General features: G+C 39.1%; 1 protein-coding gene across 4 annotated transcripts in view; it reads right to left on the bottom strand.

The window, feature by feature from the left end:
* Window positions 1-22,594, bottom strand: part of CHST9 (carbohydrate sulfotransferase 9) — a 97,884-nt gene that overhangs the window by 17,451 nt on the left and 57,839 nt on the right. Inside the window, exon 3 of one of the 4 annotated variants that reach the window (XM_083822339.1) lies at window positions 267-422. The exons of the other annotated variants lie outside the window; for them this stretch is intronic. The gene's annotated coding sequence lies outside the window, so the exon portion shown is untranslated. The remainder of the gene's footprint in view (window positions 1-266; window positions 423-22,594) is intronic. 4 annotated transcript variants of the gene reach the window in all.

Here is a 22,594-nt window from a genome sequence, read left to right as displayed (position 1 = left end):
AAAAACAAGCTCCTCTTAAGCAAAATACCATAAAAATAAGATTGAGATAGGTATCCAGTCTTACTAATCTGGTACCCCACAAGGAATTGCAACATACAAAATGAAGGCAACAAATTTCAAATACGTTCTACAAAGCTCTTAATTAATGTTGTGAGATGTACTGCTGCACATATACGTGCCTGAGAGACTGGTAGCATCCAGCTTAGGATTTGAGCATCAGAGGAGAAAAGCAGCTTCTGCTGTTAACCTGAGATAAAATTACGTGCCTGTGTCATGACTGAGGGTAGGCGCCAGCTGGCTCAAGGGAGAAATTCTATCCTGATAATATCCCCAAAGTGATGAGTTGAGTTACGGTCCCGCTCCCTCATCCTGGCCTTCTTCTGCAACGTCCTTGAGCGTACTCCTGAAGACATGATGAAAGCCTAGAAAGAACATTGCTTTCCTAGAGCCATCTGGGACCCTCACAGCAGTGCCATCTCAAACCTCTTCTTTCCTTTTAGATCAAACGGGACAGTAATTTTGCCTCATTTACCATTCCCATGCACTATCTGTCAAAAGGGCAGCTGGTATCAATTACCCTCCCTTTGCTACTGGAGACTATCCACACGTATCAGGGAAAATCAGGAATTTCGCACTGACCTATCCAGCTAGGCTACATGTACCCACAGTGTTTTTTAAGTAATAATGATAGGACACTGTTTATAACCTGTCAGTATCACTATTAACTGTCAGGGCAGCCTGTTTCTGCCTAGCACGGATGGCTGCCTCCTTCAGCACTAGAAATGATGCTCCATTTCAACTAAGTGTCTTTGCATTGATGTGTGTGGCACAAGATAGAAGTTTTAAAATCAGATGAAAATATTTTAAATGTTAGAACACACTAATAATTAAAGGAAAATGTTCTTCCCTACTGGTTGCTGAGAATTCTCCTATTTTCAAGGAAAGCATTATAGATAATTTAGATAAAGAAAATTACTTCAGGCTATATTATAAGATTGTCTCTTATGATAATTATTTCCTGCCTGCTTCTGTTGTGTTTTCATTTGCTAAATAAATAAATAAAAAAAAACATTTTTTTTCTTGCCTCAAAAAAAAAAATCACAAAAACCCCATATAATTTAGAGGAGAATTTTCAAAACGTATTCCCTTGTTCACTGAGATCATCTTTGGAATTAATGGAATTTTATCATGTAACTAATTTTTAACCAAATAGATTGTTGGTAATAGAAGATTAAAGGAATATGTGTTTTTAGCATTCTGTAATCATATACAAGTTGCTAGGAAAGCACAGTGTTTGAAATCTCTGGTTAGATCAACACTATTTTGCTCAAAGGTTTGTGGACTTTGAATACTGATGCTTTCCTGTTTCCCAGTACATTTGTTTTTAGGCTATTTTGATTCACTTTAAAGGAATTTTAATAACTTTCTGTTGACAGCATGGACAGCTGGTCTTGAGAATTAGTGAAAATTCACTTGCTGACTGAGGAAGGAAGTGACATCAATGAGTTTCTAAAGTCAGCCCAGAGGGAAAAGTGCGCTCCGTGAGAGTAGCCTTTCATGCCATTGTATTGCCAGTGATGCATCAAGATGCAAATTGCATTATCAATCAAACTTGTGGTTTCTACCTCAAGCAAATATAAAAATGGACACAAAGACTGGGAAAGACCTGTCTGGCTACTTCTGACATGGCTAAGGAAAAAGTGAAGATGAATTTGTGTAGCTCTTTCTTTGTTCATTCTTAGTTCTCTTTATTTATTTATTTATTTATTTATTTTTGTCAATTTAAATACAACAGTATCTAGGAGAAGGCAGTTGCCAAAGCGTCTGCATGATATACTGGTAATGATGACATGGGTTAAATAGGACAGAGATTGACTAGGCTGTTAAGGACAAGAAGGAGATCAAATTCAAGGTCAACAGCAAACTGACTACTGTGTTCTCCATTTACTCACTAGATGATCCTTGTCCTCATCACGAAACTACATGAATTTGGTATAGTCAGCAGTTATGCTCAGAAGAGGCCAAGATCTGTAATAACAGAGATGCTGCAAATTAGGGTGCAAATACATTGGCACCATTATTTCAGGAAGTCTGTGAAGTCCTGATGTGTACTGTACTTTTGTTTTAAGGTGAAAAGCTACAAAAAAGTGGAAAAAAACATGAATGCATGAAACAACACCTTCATTTTCCTTAGCATGAATAGAATAGCCTTTTATTTCCCCCTTCCTCACTGTAATAGATCATCATTAAGTTTAAAATGGGCATTCTTTCATTAACAGCAACTATTAAATAAAAATGTCCCTCCAGAATTCAGCTTAAAAAAATAAATATATATATATATGTTTAAAGGCACAACTTAGTAACACCTCTAGCACTGAAAGGTGTTCACGCTTTCAGCTGTCAGTTAACAGTAGGGCAGTAGAAGGCTTTGTCATTGAAATAACCAAAATTTTGTCTGTCCTGCTTTGTATTTTATTTTTATTTTAGAATGACTTTTAGAATGGCTAGTCACTAATCTGTGTTTTACTTTAGGCACCCATAATGTTGAGAAGGATGTTTCTGTTTAGGTGCTTTGTGATCACTTGTTATGACTGTCATCATTCTCTGGCCCCATTAGAGAGAAAGGTCCAAATTCAAAGGACACGAGGCAACGGGACACCAATTAGACCAGAACTGTCAGAACAGGCCAGTCAGTCCCAGAGGTAACACCTGCATTAGGCTCATGACATTCACATAATTCCTGAGCATTGCCAGATGTTTCATTACCCATAGACCTTCAACACTAAATTCAAAATTTACAACAGCTTTTCCTGAGCCACTGCAGTGAGACAGCAGCTCGTACAAGATGAATGGATGCATGAACATCAAACTAATTGGGGAATTTACTGCCATCTGGAAATTTGTAAGAAAGTTGCTCAGCTGGTAGTCAGTGTAGTCCAAGAGATGTCTTCTGCAATGTGAATGGGTTGTTCTTATCCTGTATTTCTCCTAAAACTTTTTTTCCCCCCTACATGTTACAAGGAAAACTGTTCCTACCTCAGCTGAGTAGTGCTATCTGACCAGCCTTGACAATGCAAGCATATCAGACGATCTCCATCATAGACAACTACACTCCACTGATGTTTTGCATCAGAAGACATGTATTTACCAGTACCAACTGGAATTCTTACTTGCTGAGACTCTGCTCTCCTGCCACTCTAACTGAAGCTAAACTGGTACAACTGAGACAAAACAATTGTTGAAACCCAGAAGTGGAGAAACAAACCTCCCAAAATAATTTTTAGTGATACTTTTTTTTTTTCTTTTTTTCTGTCTCTCCAATCACAAAAAGTGGAAAACACTACCTTTATGTGGTTTTGGATGATTGAGATAAATGGCTTTCTTGGGTTGACCTCAAGCTGTATTGTTTTAGAAAAAAATAAGAACCTTACAGCAAACTTTCTTTAAAAGATTTCTCTGTATTTCCATCCACTAATTAGTACACCGACTCCTGCTTCCAGAGCAAGGTGGGTTTTTCAATGTTTTGCTTACTTGTTCTTATGATATGGAAGATTACCTTACTGAAAGGAACAGTGTACATTTTCCAATGTAACTGACCACTGTAAGACACAAGAGCATGTCGTAATTGATGCTGTCACAAGGAACTGCAACACCAACTCCTCAGCCTTACTCACCCAACCTACACAGGGAACAACGCGTAATTATGCACACTGTGCCCTGCTTACCTCCACACAAAGGAATGTGATATTTGTGCAGGTTTACAGATTAATCTGCTGTAATTCCTTTTAATGTTAAACTACTTCCAGCTCAAATATAATTAACATCACCAGGTACAAAAGATTGATTAGAAATATGAGCACACTCCATCAGAACAAATAACAGCTTGATGCTGTTTCTTATGTTCAAATAGTTGGACACATTAGGAATTTTGACAGCACGTTTGTTCCCTAAGTATATAGCAAAAGAAAAAAAGGTTTCATTTCAAAAGGCAAAAGACTACTACTGCATTTAATTAGTGTAAAATCCCTTAAATACACAGATCTGCCAATTTATGTGACATGACTGCTACAAGTCCTAGCAACAAAGGATTTCTTTCTTTTTTTTTTTCCCCAAAATCAAATACTGATTTATTTTTTAAACAAGAGGGGGACCCTCTGCCTTGCCCTGAAACAGTCATATTCATAATCTGAAACAGCCATATTCACTTAGGTATGAGGGGAACAGCACTACAAGGAAATCAGTTTTGAGGAGAGAATTTGATATTCTAATATCAATTTAATTTTGTTTTTCCAGTTCGTGACAGAAACACTAACAGCTTTGGATTTTACATTATTTCTATAGACCTAAATAAACACATATGCAACCTATTTGGTTATGATCCATGCCACTTTCATTACTGGTTTCCTAACCTACCAGAACAGTGAAAGGAAACCAAACCACTCATTTCTGACAAATTTTTGCAGCAATTTCTAATGGTGCCAGAGCCTGAAGAAGAAACACTCAGATTTAGTTTCAGAGTTTTAACTGAGGAGGTGTGGCACTAACAGATTATCTTCTGAGAAAGCCTGTAACTTGGCATAGAAAGATTATAATATTTAGGACAAAAACATACATTTCCTATAAATTAACTGCAGAATCTCCAGGACTTGTAAGCTACGCAGTTCCTTCAGATACACATCATATTTTCCTCTGAATATGGAATTTGGAAAACTGAAACTTAAAGCATTGCCTTCAAAACCTAGTTTTGCTTATTTTTGCACCTCTGTGATAATTATGCAACTGAATATGATTATGGTGGCCTAAAATGTATTAATCACATCTTCATGGTCTTGCATAATCCTTCTCAGCTGTCACAATGCCAACTCATAAGTTGCCCTGGCAGTAGGAAACATAAAAAGAAACTCAAGTTGATACTGATTGAAGCAAATGAAGGAAAGTTGTCCATCTCAAAACACTGAAATTCTCACAGCATTCCAAGGTCTCCCCAGCTAATTTTTCATGATTACTTGTGATACGAAAACAGACCTTTAATTGTCAGTTTCTAATAAGGATGCAAAACTGTTCTCTTGGAGGTTCAAAGGACCCTGGGAAACTAAACATTTACGCAAGCTCCAGTAGTCAAAAGTCTTGTGTTGATTAACATACACCATTCAGTTTCCACCTAACAAATTCAAAACAAAAAGAAACCCCAAAGGAAAAAAAAAGGGGGAAAAAAAGTGTTCCTGGTCTGACAAAGAAACATTAATTTTAATAGGATTGAGGACCTTCATTCATTAATTCTGTGCATAAGAAAAGAGGGAAGGGTGCAATACAAATACATTCTTGGGCCAAATTCTGCATTGGTTAACACTGTGTATCTGTACTTATGGCAAGGAGACATTAGAAAATAAGTTAATTAAAGATTTGGAGTTTTACCTGCCTTCTCCCACATCAGCACTGACAAATATTTTCAAATGATAGAGAATTACCAGTATGCCCACTAACATAATTGGTAAACAGGCTTGTCCACCAGTTTTCTCCTATCTGGTTGTGCTTTGTATTTCTGGGAAAATGGAAAGTAAAGGTTTGTCACCTTGTTCCTTTAAGGATGGAAGATTGAGATAATGGAAACATGCCAGACAACGTATTTGGTTTTAAGATCAACACAATATTGATATCATGCTTTGGACGGTTTCCAGCTCAACATTGTATATTTATTTTGAATGCCTATTTGGCATTCATCCTGTATCCAGCAACAAGAACAGTTTGTTTCAATTTTGTTTTACAGCTCATTATGCAACTGCTTTGAAAAGCTTTCTTTTTTATCTAACTACTTCACAAGTTTTTCAGATTCCTGCTCTCCTAAGGAACCAAATGGAGCAAACCATGGAATCCTACTCATCTTCAATTAGGCAAGCAAAGATCAGTTAATTACGGCTTAGCAGATGCATTTCCTCAAACTCCATCACAGTGTTCCAAATCACAGGTAAAAACTGCCTCAGTTCTCACATTGCATGGGCCATTGCTTTTTCATTTTCATTGCTTTTTCAATCAGATGGACCACCAGACTCCACTTTCATATTGCTAGGTATGTACAGTGCTTTATATACTGATCGTCTAGAGCATCGATCACCATCTGTTAAAATGTCTCTCTGACTACACTCCAGTGTTGAGCTCAATTGCTTATGCGATCATCTTCCACAAAGTAGGTTTCTGGGCTTTGACACAAAACAATCTGTTTCCACCTGTCAGCTGGTCCATTGCAGCTTCCTATATTAAGTCTCTTTTTTTGTGTGTACTAAATGAGAGATGGTTCCCCTTGATTTCTTTCCACTGAAAGGAAACTATCTGGCGTTTACTATGTGAGCAGCAACCTAAGAGCTATCACGAAGGAAAAGACCATGAAGAGTAACTAGTGCATGCTTGTACATACTCATGTACCCCATGCAGAAATAGAGCTATGGACATACTGCTATATGTTTAACATATCCTGTTACAGCCTTAGGCAGCTGAAGCTTTGCATTGCACTGACAGTACGGCTAAAACTTTGCAGTAGTTTGGATTTGGTTTTGGTTCCTGCTTAGTTTCTGTTCACATTAAGAACATATGGCTGTCCCCACCCAGACAAGGAATGTGACCACAGTTGAAAATTTTAGTCAGATTAACTATTTTGAGGCAAAGCCATATGGACTCATGACGTCCAGTGTGGCATACATTAGAAAAGGTCAGCTGATGATCTTTCATTTGTAGTGAAAATGAGTGAAAGTCCAGCTGTGAAGCATACCATGCCCATCCAATCTTAATTAGAATGGTCTGGAAATGGTATATGAAGATGAAGGCAACAGTACCAAAGGCAAGCAGCACACAAAGTTCGACATGGTTATGCACACAGAGCCTCTTTTTTTCTTTTTTTTCCTTTTTTTCTTGACTCACCTGCTGGGACCATTGCACCACAAACATCAGAGCTACAAAGCTTCTTTGGTTTGAATCAGAAGCAGTGGCATGCAAGATGAGCATGCAGCAAGCCCAAACAGGGGTAGAAAAATCCAGCTTCTTGGCACTAATTACAAAGTAGAGTCCCACAGCAAAGTCTCCATGGGAAGTTTTAGTCTACAGTTTCTGTATTTCAGAAATAAAAAGGATATGAATTGTCTATGCAACATAAGGCCAGGAAGTGACCAGTGGTGATGAGAGCAAATATTCTTTCAATTTACTACTCATTCTGAGTTATGCCTACATAAACAAACTGTACTTGTTTGAATCTGCCATGTTTCTTTGTTTAAGGTCTAAATATGTCATTCTAAGGCACGCTCTTAGCACATTGGCCTCAAATAACTTCACTGAAATTATTCCATTTCAAAGCAAAATATTCCCCAATGAGAATGTGACACTTAAAGAAAGACAGTGCTCACATTTGTAAGGAAAATTACGTGCATGAGAATTTGCAATTAATCCATGAGTAAAGAACAGGGGGGGAAAGGAAAAGGTGAAATAGGAGCCCTTTGAAATAGAACCTCAACAACTGGAAAACTAAAAAATTATCTACAGGATGATTTTATAGTTAGAGAAAACTAGGAGGAGAAAAGTGAAAAGAAATAAACCTCAAATATAACCTTTCCTAATGCACAGCTCTGCATTTAGATTGGTCAGATTCAAAACAAAAACCTGCAGCAATCAGTTGCTGCAGGGAGTACAAATTTATCTATGTTTTGTATAACTAGAATATGACCTTTCACGACCAACTCTAAAGCTTGAATTCAACTATAGTTATAGGAAGCCATTTGTTAAAGGTCACCCATGACTGAGAATATAATATGAATCTAAGATGCACACAGGTTCAGGTTTGTGCTAGTCATAAGAAGTTGGGGAGAGAGGAGGGTGAGAAGCTCAACCACTGCTGCAGATTTGATTCTCAAACGGATTTGGATAGTTTGACAACACTGTTTAATCAAAGTAGTTGATTTCTGATACATGAATTATTAAGAGAATACACGGTTTTAACATTTGCCATTTGTGACTACATTACTGAAATATTACCAAATAAGGTTATATTACCAAGTAAGACTACTTATTTTTTTATTGTAATTTGAGTCAACTCTTGGTAACTAGAGCACTGTAAAACCCCCTCTTCCCACAGTTTCTCCATCCTTTGAAAAGATCATGCAAGCTCAGTTATTACTGTTATAAAGAAGTAAGATTCTCAGGTTAACATAGGAGTACAGAGCTAAATTAAACAGCTATACCAGTCTTTCTTCAGAGGCAGCTTTAGTTTTATTTTATTTTATTTTATTTTATTTTATTTTATTTTATTTTTTTAAGATAGTGGATGGGTTATATTTTAAGGAGCTCCTTGAAAGAAGAGCCCATAATGATGTACAAAAAAACCTCAACAGGAAAATTTCCATAGACATATAAAAACATTTCAGCCATGTTCTCTGAACATGTTCTTCAAACATGAAAATTCAAACTGTATCCTCCGTATTGGAAAGATAGTGGACTAGGAAAAAAGTTATATAATAATCTATGTGTAGAGGTCAAACAAAATTCCCATGAGAGAGCTATTTAATCAGAATCTTATGAGATGACCTCCCCCAAAGTCCGAAATCAACTCTGAAGCCCAGTCTGCAAAGGATATAATACTGCTACATGAGACCATATTTTGGCTTTTGAAAAAAAAAAAACAAAAAAACAACCCCAAAACCAAAAACAAACAATCAAAAACCTTGTATGATTAATGTGTTTAAAGATAAACCTGCAGCTCAAGCTTGTAATATGCCCTAGCACTAACTTTCTCTAGCCAAGTAGCAACTGAGCATATATTGTATGTACTGTAGGTGATTGCAACCACCTCCTTTCCCGCAGGTGAAATACCCTGATGCTCCAAGCCTTACAAACAGCACCATACCCTGCTTTGGCAGGAGGCTTTTGCTTACTTTAGAAATCCCCACTGTGACTCCCTCTAGGTGCCATCCTTGCTGTGCCAATTCTGGTATTGGCAGTGCTCAAAAGTGGGAAGTGGCAGGGGTGATGAAGCGAGTTCAGCTGGAGAAATAATTATAAGAACTGATCTCACATATGTCACCGAAAACATGCTTAGATGTTTTCCTTTAATTAAACAGAGACTAAAAATAACTGCAGTAAGGTAATATCCAGTGCCCAGAAACTGTGAGGTACCCCAATAGCGACAGCCTGAATGATGCACTGTATCAATTTGATCACTCAGGCAGAGGCTAAGGAGTTGTTCTCAGGTAGAGCGCACCTTTTTCACACACACAAGGGAAACTCTCAAGTGGGCTTTAAAACCACACCTGCACGTTTTGCACACACGCATTTTCTGCCCCCCCAGAATAATACTGCTGCTTGCAAAGGACCATATGCACGTACCTAAAAGCTGGTACCTTGGTACAATTTGCATCCATAAAAGGTGCAGGTGCAGCTTTATGGAGACCTACGAGAAGAACGTGACCATGCAGCATACTATTTACATAGCAGCCCTCAGAAAACAAACTAAGTAATCTTCCCATTCGTCACTGTAGGATGTAATGTGCGTAACAAGGGGAGGTAGAATTTTACAACTAAAATCACAATAGCTGACGGACTACTTTAAGAGACAAGTCTACACAGTCCTGGTTTGCAGACCATGGGTGTGCATTATTACTGACAGCAGTGACAGTAACCCAAAGTGAGGGCAAGATTAATGCATCTTCTGCAAAGATGAGAAAGTGTAAAGAGCTCTTTGAGAATTCCTAAGTAATTAAATTAAAAAATATTTTTATGAATGAAAAAGCTCACCACTTTTACGTTTCACATCTCCCCAGTGAACTGTATTCTTTTTCAGGCATTAAAAAAAAAATCCTGTGTGCCTGACATGAATCAGCAATATGAATTACTGACCAAGTAAGCTTCAGCAAGTGCTAAGTGACATATTCATAATATGGTACCATTATTCACATGTGAATTACTACTTTCTACTGAACTGAGCACTCAGGATGAGACATTTCTCTTTCCTTCTGGCAGGGGAACTCAGTCAATATTGTGTCTGATTATCAACAAAACTTAACATATTATTGGCTTACTGCTAACTGCAGGGGCAAGGTTTTCCTGTATTTCCACAGATTAAGGAAAAAAGGCATATTTCTATTCAGCTTATTATTACTTTTTATATAACTGAACATTTCTTTTTATAAAATCTAATTAAAGAATGTGAATAGAAACAAAAAGGCAATGTGGAAAAATTCTCTTCAGATTAGAAAGTATATTGGACTAAAGCCGCTCCAATTGATATTACTTAAATATTTAGTGAACAGTAAAATACCCAATTTTACAGGGCTGAATTTCCTATCTTCTAGGGGATCTAAAAAAGAAAATGTGATAACTGAGCATTCCACACACACCCCAATAACTTTTGGGCATCACAAACATATTGACCTTTTGCTATAATTAAAGTGATTTGTATACTTGGGATTGTTTACAGTATAAAGGCTAAGTGCAAGTATTGCAGGTATAATGAGAAACAAATCTTCAGAAAAATTAATTTTGTGTCCTTATGTTGCTAGCAGGGAGTTCGAGGAGTGAGCAGCATTTTTAAATAGATAGTTAATTAGGTATATAGGTGGAAACTTTGGAATAGCAGAGCTGCAAGCAACTCAGAGTTTCAGATTTCTTCTGTTCATACAAACATATCAGTAATGTCCATACTTTCAACAGCCCACACTTTTCACCCCCTTGGATTACACACAACTACCTCACAGAATCACAGAAGAAAAATACAGATGCCTATGGTTCCTACTGCATAGCCTGAAAGTTAAGCCCAGTATAGTAAAAATTACAACAGTCACAGTCACTGGAATAATAGAAGCTGGGATCAATTCCATTAATGCCAAGTTATTTGCTGGAAAAGGAAAAACAAATAGCATCACACAACCACCTCCTAGTATTCAATATACAAATGATCTTAGTAAAATCACCCCTTGAGACAAACTACAGACCCACAACTTTTCTTAGTGTTTGGTTTCATGACTGGTCTAAACTGCTTCAAGCCTGGCAAAAATGGAGAGCGCTTTTGCCACAGTGATGTGCTTTTCCTCCTCCATTATGACAGCACTAGTGCCCTTGCATTGTGTGGTCAAGACGTATCACAGACCCAACTCAGCTAAAAATCCTCATCTTGCTTAATAGGCTGATTTTTAATCACATCAGCTCAGAAAAGCCACATGGGCTGTACGGATGGAGATGCGTGGCTGGGGATAACAGAGGGGGCAAGGAGAAGTCCCCTTCTGAGGAAGCTCACACGTGGATCAGCATAAACCTGCTGTAAATCCACATCGTCAGAGTCCTCATCTGTTCAGCTGCTACTGAACCATCAGCACCAGAATACCAATATTTGTCACAAATGACTGAACAGTTCAGATGAGCAACAATAACAAGTCTCTTGACTGCCTGCTATTTTCCTTCAGGGCTTGCATCGTATGGGACGCCTTTTTTTTTTTTTTTTTTCCTTCTCTACTCAGACACACTGTCTATTTGGATTTCCAAAAGGTATTTGATAATCTCTCACACAAGATTTCTTAAGGTAACCTAACAGGCACAGAATTAGAGAGAATATTTTTGCATGAATTTGGAAAATATTTAAAAGATAGCAAATAGAGCATAGGAATTAAAGGTCATTTCTCACTATGGAAGAAAGTCAGAAGCAGAATCCGGCAGGAGGCTGAGAAAGGACCAAAGATGTTCAGTATGTTCTTAAAAATCACCTGACAAAGGGACTGAACAGGGAGATGACCACAGCTGCTGTTGATATTATTTCTACACCTGAGTAAGGTGTAGAAATGACAGAGGCTAAAGAACTTTGGACAAGAGTAAGTAAGTAATCCAGTGACATGTGAAGTGCAATTTCTGCAAATTGATGCAAGGCAGAGAAAAACATTTTTACTTTAAAGAGTGGTGGATGATGCGCTGAGTTCAGAACTCTTTGCTACTCAGGAATGAGATACTGGGGTGGCTAGACTTCTACACAAATGTCAGCTATGTGCTCACAAGTTAGAGAAAGCAAATTGAAGACTACAGGAAAAACAAAGGAACTGTTGTGTTAGCGTATAGACACACCTGTGTCTTAAATATTACATGCAATTGTGGTCCTTCAACTCCTATAAAGGATGAGACAGAAATGGCATAGAAAAAAGAGGGTAAGATGGTGGACTGAAAGCATAGAGTGGCTTACAAGGAGCAACGCTATGAAACCTGGAAAAACAATGATCCAGAGGAGATATGATAGAGATCTGCAAAATCATAAGTGACATGGAAGGGGTGAATCAGAACTGACTGTTCGCTGCCTCTTCTAACACAAGGCCAGGGGCATCGGATGAAGCAGGCAGATGGCAGGTTCAAAACAAACACGAGGAAGCAGCTCTCCACGCAACTGGGAAAGGAAACTCGGGAACTCTTCACCAGGGGATGTTACGGCTGCTAAAACTTTACATGGATTCAGGGGACAAGCGAACAAGCTGAGAGACGGGAAATCCTTTGGGGGCTGATAAGCAAACAGAAACCACCTCTGGCGCAGGAAGTCCCTGAAACACAAACTGCTGGAGTTTGGGAAAGTAATGTGAGGAGGTTTCATTGCTGTCAGGATATTGAGCAAGACAGAGACCAGGTCTGACCTAGTATTGCTGTTTTCATGTGCAACAACACAAGGCCAAAAAAAAAAAAGGCCCCAGTTTAAACTACTTCAGAGTTTGGAGACCTTCAATTGGCAGGTCCAACATAGCTTAGTGACATGCCCAGGTGGTGGCAGGCAGGGAAGACATGAGTGAAGTCAAGTTCGTATCTCATACAGCTCTCAACAGTGGGGTATACCAGACAAGTGAAATCATGTTCAGTTCTTGATCCCTATGCAGGTGAAGCCCTTTTACTATGCTGTTTTCGCTTACACTCTGTCAGTGCTGAGCAGTAAAGCAGCGTGGAAATACCAAAGTTCCTCTAGATGCCACAAACAAAACATCCCTTCTCTGCTTGTTCTGCTTTCAGGTACCAAGATCTCAGCACAAGGTCTCAGCACAAGGCTCTTTTTTGATCCTACAGTTTTGTTAAAGCACACATGGGAGACCTTAAATGTGGAAGAGCTTACACCCTTCCTTTTTGGAAAGGGCACAGTGATGGCCTCCTGCTCTGAGGAAATGCCCTACCACCAGGCTCTCCTCACGCAGGATGGTGTTGACCTCTCTCACTGAGCTGAGTGCTTAAATGAATTTCCAAGGAAAAGGAAGGAAAGACAAACTGAGTATTAAAAGTATTATGCTCTGTGTGCAAAGCTTAGGGATAAACAAACACAGACTTCCAAAGTGACTTCCAAAGTTACACAGAAAGCATACTGAGAGCACGGGGTTGAACTGCAGTATCCTAAGCCACATGCTAACACCAGACCATTCTCCCAGGTCACACACTGGAAACGTCGTGTTTAGGAGGCATTACAGGTATATATTTACCACCTGTCAATTTGGTGTTTTTTGGGTTCTGCTCCCCTGGAACTCGACAAAAATCACTAGGGAAAAACTTATGAGACTTCTTTTTTTTTTTTTTTAATAACTGAGCTGTTGTGGATTTTTGTTCATAAAACAGACATCAATTTAAAGAATACAAATAGCCCAACAGTAATCATAACAACTCTTAAACACTGCCTCTAATTATACTGCATTGATTAAATACAATTATATTTTAATTAAGCTTTGTTCATACAGTACAGCTCCTATGGCTTTCCTCCTTCTACAGGATGAAAACTCTCTAGAGTTCCATTTTCATGACAAATAATGCCTCTCTCTTCATTTATTTTCAAAATGAAAAACAAAATCCACACAAAACAATAAATGTCTCAGTTGTCGAAGCCAGGTGTCAGCTCTAAACTTCACTTGCATGGACAACCCCCAAATCAATGGCTGTAGTATTCTCACACTGAAGTCCTAGCAGGAGGCCTGCTTTTAGCAGTTTAAGATGTTACAGCTCCAACTGCTGAGTTGTGTTAATGGATTGTGTGAGTGTTCCCAGATTATTCCAATGTAAAAATCAGGCTACCTACAATCACAGCTGAAGACCAGCAAAGTGATTTGTCCAGGACCAGTACAATGGAGCAGATAGCCCGAATGTTAGCACCTAGTGCCCTCTACCTGCTTTGCTTAAAACGCATGAGAAGCAAAAAACATACAGAACTTCACTTTCTGATTTTTTTAAATTCTCTCAGCCTCACAATTAAGCTGGTCATAATCTATTTTGTAAATTACTAGAATCAGAAGTGCTATTCCCTTCTAGGCTGTAAGCTACACAAGGGAATGCCATTACAAGTGGTGCAGATATTTTACGAAACCTAATTTTCAGCTTCCCTTAATAACATTCAATCATTGGGACTGTGAATTCAGGTGTCCACCTTATCTTTCCAGGAAATGCAGCAGGAGCTATGCTGCAGTGAAGTTCATCATGACACACAGAGAAAAAGGAATTTCAGCCCATAAATCCTGGTCCTGTAATACAATCCCAGCACGGAAACACTTACGTGGGCCATCCAAGCACCTGGCACATACTACAGATGGGCAGATCCTGATGCTTGCACAGATAAGATTGAACCATAAAAGACAAAGTTTTAATGAGTATATAGCCAGCACCATGAATGGAGTTCCAGGAAAAGTTTGTCTCAATAGCCTTGACTCGTCGCCCAGCCTAAACAACATTACAATAATCCACTGTTATCATGGCTGACTTGCATTTTTAATTCCAAATTGTGCTCAAGATAATTGTTTGAATTTCCTTAGCTATTGAGAATCTACAGGATATCTATTTTCTCACTTTTTGTTAGAGGGTACACATATTCAGTAACCTCTGGATTTTCATGCTGCTTCCCTCTGAACTACAGAATAGAAAGTGTGAGCATGTCTAATTGTGGAGGGACAAAACCCCTGCAGAAAGACCTGATTACAAATCCATGGAAGCAAAGGCAGTGTAGTAGCTTTGGGTATGCACGTCCCTTAATCATAGGCAATGGTTCTAAAATACATGGTCACGGTTTCCTGTGTCTTTCCTACCTGTTGGAACATTAATGTCCCACCTGGGGGTCTTCCAAAATGTACTACAGTAGCATTCCCTCAAAGGAGACAGGAGATACAGGGAAACATAAATGCCCACATAGATATTTAGCTACCTATTTTTGAAACCATCTGAATTTCAAAGCTTTGTTGGAAACATGTTTCCAAAGACTTCATGTGAGGCAATTCAGCGCAAAATAAAATAAATAAACCATGCTTCCAGCACGGTAGGTCCTTGTCACTGCTTCTCCCCCTCCCCAGAGCCCTGTCACCAGTGGTCTGGCATTACTGTCCCCTCCTGCTCCTGGTCTCATTCAGGTTCGCATATATGGCATATTCATTCACCCCTGACACCCCTCTCGCTACAGCAGATTCATTTGACAACTCAACTTGTCAGCCTGCCAATAGCAGCTAAAATAAAAACAGGTAACACCAGACCAAGGCCTTCTATAGCAAGCTTTGGCGAGGAGCTGAGGACAACGCTGACAAACAAGCCCTACAACACAGAAGCACAGCAATACGACTGCATGCCGTGCCCGCTGAAAGCATGCGTAAGTTAATACTTGCATTCTGCACGCCTTAACATTACACTGGCCTGGCAGATAGGGTCCCCGAGTGCCTTCTTCATTCTCTGTGATTGGCAGTAACAGCCAGGAAAGAGTACAGCAAAGCCACAGGCTTGGGACACCCCTTGGGGCACTTTCCAGCCCTCTGTGATTGTTTACCCATCAGAGGGGTATGGGGAAAAGAAGTCCTGTGGCAAATTCTCACAGGCATGCAGCTGGTAGGTAAAACATAGCATTTCTTGACACAAAGACAACTTACTGGTATACAGTGAGCTGCCAATGTGCCTTCGTATGGCCAGGCCTCCAATGCATATTAACCATCACATCAGGAGCCGACTTCGGTAGAGTGGGGTCCAACAACACAAACCACTGACACACAGTGAATCCAGATGGGACACACCATGAAGCACCAAGTATTTAAAACCCTTGTGCACTCCAGTGGGCGTCCCAGGTGCTTCCTGATGGGTATGTGTGAATAAAGGCTCTGTGGTTTTTGTTGTTGTTGTTGATTTTCAACAAAAGGAGGTTTTGCCTTTTTAAAACTATAGCAGAGAGGTTTTAGTACTCAAAAGAAATGTAACTGTGTTTGTGATTATTTTCTCCCCTGCTGCTAAATACGATCATTTGCTCCACTTCGTTTTTTATTAATTAAATTAATACTAATTGAGCAGCCTTTTAGTATATTTTTAGCCTGAGTGTATTATGTGCTAAATCCTGCAGACTGTAGCCTCTCCTTTGCCTTACCCTTTATCCCCTATCCCAGAGGAAATGTTTAACTGCAGATCACTGTCCTGAAACTCTTCTGTATTAGCAGATATTTATATGTTCATACTCTTGAATCAGTAGAAAAATCAACAGATTTTTTAAAAGGTATTTTGAAGAAACTTTTACAAAACAGAAACAAAACCAAACACCTACAGCTAATTTTGTGTGACTAACTGCCCCCTAGTGACAATGTCCAATTACGAATAACTTCACAGACACTTCCAAGCCTATCTCAAACATTGGTTTTTTAAAGAAAACGAAGCAAAACAGTCAAGCATAAAAAAATAAACAAACAAAATTGTTAGCTTAAAAGCAGACTTATTTATTCAAAACATGATTCCAAATGCTTCAATTAGTCATTTCCTGCATAGGTAGCATCAAAGCCAATGTAATTCCTATAACTCAATGTATTCCTATAACTCAAAAAAGTGGTGAGTCAAATTACAATAGCCAATGAACTGATACACTTCTATGAGCTGTCTGTCACTGAGTGGTGATGCTGCATAAGTAGAAAGAAGAATTAACTCTGAGCTAGCCCTGCAATGCCTGCCTCTCAAAAAATACCTCACCCCCACATTCAAGCCTAGCTGAGACCAGTCATAGAATCACAGAATCACAGAACGCCTTGGGTTGGAACGGACCTTAAAGACCACCTAGGTCCTACCCCCTGCCATGGCAGGGATGCCACCCACTAGACCAGGCTGCTCAAAGCCCCAAGCAAAAAAGTTGCTCTCCATCTTTTTTATAAGCTCCCTTTAAGTACTGAAAAGCTGCAATGAGGTCTTCCTGGAGCCTTCTCTTCTTCAGGCTGAACAGCCCCAGCTCTTTCGGCCTTTCTTCACAGAAGTGCTCCAGCCCCTTCATCATCTTCGTGGCCCTCCTCTGGACCTGTTCTAACAGGTGCACACCTTTCTTGTGCTGGGGGCCCCAGACCTGGATGCAACACTCCAAGTGGGGCCTCACAAGGGCAGAGTAGAGGAGGACAATCACCACCCTCGCCCTGCTGGCCACCCCTCTTTTGATGCAGCCCAGGACGCAGTTGGCCTTCTGGGCTGCAAGCACACACTGCTGGCTCATGTCAAGCTTTTCATCCACCAGAACCCCAAGTCCTTCTCTGCAGGGCTGCTCTCAGTGAGTTCTTCTCCTGGTCTGTGCTCATGTCTGGGATTGCCCTGACCCAGACGCAGCACCTTACACTTGGACTTGTTGAACCTCATTAGGTTCACATGGGCCCACTTCTCAAGCTTGTCCAGGTCCCGTTGGATGGCGTCTCTTCCTTCTGTTGTATCGACTGCACTAGTCAGCTCGGTGTCATCTGCAAACTTGCTGAGGGGGCACTTGATCCTATTGTCTATATCATTGATAAGGATATTAAACAGCACCAGTACTAAGACAGACCCCTGAGGGAAACGGTTTCCCCATAACAGCCACCCACATGTGGAACAAAGATGTCTGCAAGGTGGGCACACCAATGGCTTCATTTTGTACTGCTACTCGTTAAGGTGAAAGCTGAAGGTTCACAAACTGTTCTTAATATAGAATTAAAACTGGGTGTACACACACATGCACACACACCATGCACACTCTATACACAGGTGACCAGATCTGAAGATGTTGCTTCAAAGCTATTCATTGCTGTTTTGTAAATAGGAATTCTCCCATTTTATCAAATGTAGCCTTTGGTGGCTTTTTATTTTTATTTTTATTTATTTATTTATTTATGTGGAGAATCTCACTGCAACAATTACACTTCAGTTTGTAAAACAGCTCTGGGCAATTTTTGAACAGATCACCAACAACTACTTTAAATAATACTGTTTTCTGGTATGCTTTTTAATTTTTTAATTTTTTATTTTTTAAGAGGATGTAACTTCTGTGAAAACATTTTTTCCCCTCCACACTTAATGAGCATGAAATACATTTTTCTGTTTTTTCTAATGAAGTAATAACCTTACCACATTAATTTGGTTTGCTGCACTCACTGTCTTTGCATTCATAATCAATGATGTTAGCTAAAAAAGCAGTTCTCCTGTGTGCTCACAAGTTACTGTAATATTGGGGTTTTAGTCAAAAAATACTCCTATATTCTTCTGGAACATTAAATTGCAGCCTTAAAATACAGCCTTTTAGTAAGCAATTTCTAACAGAATAAAAAGAACAGCTCATAAAGCTAAAAAGACATGGCAAAAGAGACAAATTGTTCAAATGCAGACAACATAAAAATGTACTGAAGCAAGTTCAAAACTCCTAAGGAAATTTTGCTTACTTAAAAACAACAGAAACCAGTTATAAGATGCTCTAAATTACAATTTAACCTTTTACATTTCCATCAAAAAAAGGGAATGTTTTTATCGTTAGTACCTATTCTCACGTTTTATTTTTTTTTTATTCTCAGAGTGCTTACATTGTTATTTCTTCATATTTGACACTGGCTAATATGGATAGTATAGACAATATAATACATGGACTGTAAGTGCAGACTAGCAGCCTATTCAGGGAAAGGAATAAATCACCCTTTAGTATTTTTTCAATCATGCTAGAAAAATCCAGTGCCTTCTTAAAGCTAATAAAAGCAGACAAGAAACATGCTACTCTTACACTTTCATGAGACATAAAGCTCTCCAATTCAGCGGCTGTGGAAATTTCTTCTGAACATATTAAAATGATCTTAGGTCTCTACAGAAACCCTGCTCATAAAACAAAAAAGCTGGGATAGTTAAAATTAATACATCATAAATTAAACATGCATTTCAGTATATATTAAGTGACAGGTCTCAGAAACTCCACTGCCATGCACACGCTCACAAAGCAGCAAGAACACACGCAATTCATTAAACCCACTCAAGTGTGCTAGTTCTTCCTGGCATTATTCATAATTGAAACATTTCAATTTTAGTTAACAGAAAAAAAAAACTAATTTAAAAGTAAAACAAGGAAATTAGTTCTGTGTTTCTGGATTATAATCCCATAGTGCCTTCAACTAGACATATTTAGCCTTGGGGGGTTTAATTAAAAAAGTTGTTTTTTTTTGTTTTTCTTTTTTAAAAGAGGAGGCAACATTGTCCATTCAAACTGAAATCTTTGCAGACACAGATCTCCTAAATATTTTTTCCACTATGCCATACAGAAGAAAGAAAAAAAAAAACCAATAAAAAGATCTCAACTTGTATTTTAACCGTATGCCTTGAAAATGTACTTCCTGCTGTTAAACAGGCATAAAGAACAGACTCTCCCTCTAATGGGCTTCAGCCTGGTCCTCAGAGGGAAATCCACTGCTTGAAGCAAGAAGCATAGCAAGAGCAGTGCACTCTGCAGGGCAGACTGCTGGGGTGGCAGGATGGAGTGACGGACAACCCCCCCCCCCCCCCATTCACACTGGGCAAATGCAAGTTATCTGAAAAACCTTCACCAGTTCTGACCCACTAAAGCTCCCTGCCAAGCACCTCCACAGCCATTACGTGGCTAGAACACCTCCCAGCCTTTGGGCAGTCCACATGAAAGGTGACAAAGCACCCTGAAGGAAATCAATTATTTCATTATATCGTAAATGAAAGGGCTGAGATTCAGATCTTACATCTCAGGCTCTGTGTTCACAAGTCAGAGGTGTCATCACAGGTCCCTGACCTAGGTCCCCCGTTACTCCAATTTTAATTTGAATCAATTTTGTTTGCAGAAATGAGCATGGACAAAGGGCATTTCCCTGCTCCTGACATGTTTCAGTGACTCACTGGGGCTTTACTCCTGACACACATCCACCCTTTGAAATGAAAAAATCAAACCAATACAAACAAGACCCCCTTGGAAACACATGGGCACCCTGCAAGTCTAGGCTCTATGTTATAGGGGCCAATTCACTGTATGGGCTATATGGCTGTCTAGAGCATGTGTGCGTTACACGCACAGCCACCCACACCTTTCCTAAAGCCGTGCTTTAGGGGCTCCTCAATTTTGCCCTCCAAAGAACAAGGATAATTTTTTTAATTAATTTTGAAATCGCCTTACAGTATTACCTAAGTGAAAGTGGGAGAGAACTGGGGGACAGGACCACAAGCCCTTGTGTTTTTTTTTCTCCCATTCTTCCCTTGCAATCTGCTTTTGAGTAGCTGCTGAAGACCAGATAACTGTACTCAACAGATTTTCTGTCTGACCTTTTATTATTTAAAGGCCACGTGGCCTTTTATTGTTGGACAAACAAGCAACCAAATTACATCCTGCTTATATAAAATCACGTGAAAGTTATTCTAGCACAACACCAGATACAAGAGTAGAACATCGTTCTGGGCTGCAGCAGATGAATTTCTGAAACATAGTGCTGCTCTGTTTCTGTTACCTTTACGCAAGTTATTTCAAAATAAATAAATAAATAAGTTCATGGTGAAATCCGTTTCCCTAAAAACCTAGTCTAACTTTTATACCACCTCTTCTCTGTAAACTATGGTTCATTGTTTTCACAGCGAGGCGAAACAACCATGTGGACTTTTCTATTTGCATGTCAAAAAATTGAGTTTACCTCAAAGTGGGGTCACAGTAATAGTTAATCTGCATCAGTCAAATGGGGCCACGAAAAAAATGGTACTATGTTTAAAAAAAAAAAAAATCCATCTATTAAGTCTTGGAAAACTAATTACTATTATTATCCCTTAACACAATATCAGTAAATATTTACCAAAATTTCTACAGGCCTTTTCAATTTTTCATTCAGGGGAACAAATTGTTTTTCAAAACAAACCAGCTAAAATAGTTATCATGCCATTACTTAAATAGTTTCAGCTGCAAGAAAAATATGTTGACAAGTTTACACATGCCCGAGGTCCATGAGTGCGTAAAATCAAAAACAAGTGAAATTCATTCTATTCACTTATTAGTCACATGGTATAAGAAAAGAGACAGAAACTTTTATTCTTAAATGTTGTTCTATATCTCCATAAAATCATCGTAATCTATTCAACTAGCAAGCAGTTTACCGCTGGAAAGCCAGATATTTAAGTGCCATTACTACCATACACCAGCAAGGGGAGTAGTAACATTTTGAGAACTTCCCTCTGCAATAGCAAACTATCCATAAACGCAATAATGTACAGAATATTGATGCTGCCCTGCATACGCAGTGGAAAGGACGTTTGTTCTACGGAAAGATAGAGAAATTTTAAAAACCTGAGTCTTTAAAGGCTATTTGTTTTTGAAAAGAAGATGGAAGCACACATACACACACATACAGCCTGGTATCAGCCCAATTTACACCCCAACCCTCCCCCCCCCAAAAAAAACCAACACCACACTCAAATTTGAAACTTATTTCTTATATATTTTCTCTTTTTAAACAGCAATGACTACATATTTCCATGGGAAGGAGAGACACTAATTTCCTAAGAAAGCAAACACGTGGAACTGCTGGAGCCAGTAGGCAGGAGGGCTAAGAAGTTCTCAAGCCTGAATTGTAGCCATTGCTAAGGAAAGCAAAAGATGGAGTTTTAAAACAGGCTTTCACTTCTGGATTTTGTAGTTAAGAGCTAATCTGGCACTTTCATAAAGCAGTACATTTCATAAGTGCCAGCACACTGGTCTTTTAAACTCTGCCACCTGCTAACGCAGACCTTTCCATGCTGCGGTACAAGAGGAAGAGCCGTGGCATCCCCAGAGCTCCCACAGCAACAGATGAATGAGCACTCATGCTTCCTCTTTGCTGTATCATGCCCACTCTTCCTTTTCAATCCTATACTACCATAAAGTATAGATACCTCTGAGCATTGCCCAACACAGCCGTAGTCCAGCCACTGCAGAGCAGAGGACCTCAGGTACCAAGGGGGGGATATGCTGCACCAGATATTCAAAGTTGAGAAGAAAAGCTGCTGGCTGCATTGGTTCCCCGGTTCATCATTGCAGTCAAGGTTCCCATGTTCTTACCTTTCCTACAGCACTGTGAGATTATTAGAAAGAAACATGAACCCCTCTCTCTCCAAAATCCTGTAAGTTTAAAAAAACTGCTACCCAAGTAGGTAACCAAAGTATTTAATCAACTTGTAAATATCCAAGTGTGAAGGCATCTTAGGTACTAATCATGAAATTATTATGCATGACAAAACTCTGAACAGTGTTTTGCTGTAATTGTGCATAATTTAACTCAGAAAAGCAAGAGGAGTTATATTTAGATACAGTAGAAAGTAGAAAGAGGTCAATTTGATGAGGGGGAAAAATCCTGTCATTCTTACTAGTCTG

This window comes from Anser anser (genome assembly GCF_964211835.1).
Source record: "Anser anser genome assembly, chromosome: 2".
NCBI classification, from domain to species: Eukaryota; Metazoa; Chordata; class Aves; order Anseriformes; family Anatidae; genus Anser; species Anser anser.
The sequence above is the reverse complement of the archived record's forward strand: the minus strand, read 5'-3'. Positions and strand labels throughout refer to the sequence as shown.